The 376-nt window shown below is 69.7% G+C and overlaps 1 protein-coding gene across 1 annotated transcript in view; it reads left to right on the top strand.

Annotated features, from left to right (window-relative positions):
- The first annotated feature begins 280 nt into the window (after positions 1-280).
- The window catches only part of SPRY1 (sprouty RTK signaling antagonist 1), a 5,011-nt gene continuing 4,915 nt past the window's right edge, over positions 281-376 (top strand). The window contains exon 1 of the mRNA XM_029941214.1: positions 281-367. The gene's annotated coding sequence lies outside the window, so the exon portion shown is untranslated. The remainder of the gene's footprint in view (positions 368-376) is intronic.

Genomic DNA, 376 nt, shown 5'->3' with positions numbered 1-376 from the left:
ACTTTGCTGGGAGACTCGAGGGCCTTCCCGAAGGGATTTCTTTTTTTTCTGGCTCGTGCAAAGGGGCTGCAGGAGAAAAGCCCCAGAGGTGGATGTTATTGAGCTGCGCGGCGAACGCGAGCTGAGAGACGTCTGCGGCGCCGGGCCGCGCGGCGTCTCCGGAGAATTGTCCTCCGCAGCCGGAAGGGGGCCGCGGGGAGCGCTCCTGCCCGGTGGGGGCGGGGGAGGCCGCGGGCGCACTCGCCGCCGCGGGAGCAATGCTCTTCGTCCTCCCCGCCGCGGTTGATGCGGCGTGAGCACGCTGCCGCCCGCACCGGGACCTGGGCCGGGTCGCACGGCTTGGTCCCCAGCTACCGCTTCGGCCTAGGTGAGTGTC

Source organism: Suricata suricatta, chromosome 1 (genome assembly GCF_006229205.1).
Source record: "Suricata suricatta isolate VVHF042 chromosome 1, meerkat_22Aug2017_6uvM2_HiC, whole genome shotgun sequence".
NCBI classification, from domain to species: domain Eukaryota; kingdom Metazoa; phylum Chordata; class Mammalia; order Carnivora; family Herpestidae; genus Suricata; species Suricata suricatta.
This window is presented reverse-complemented; position numbering and strand designations above follow the sequence as displayed.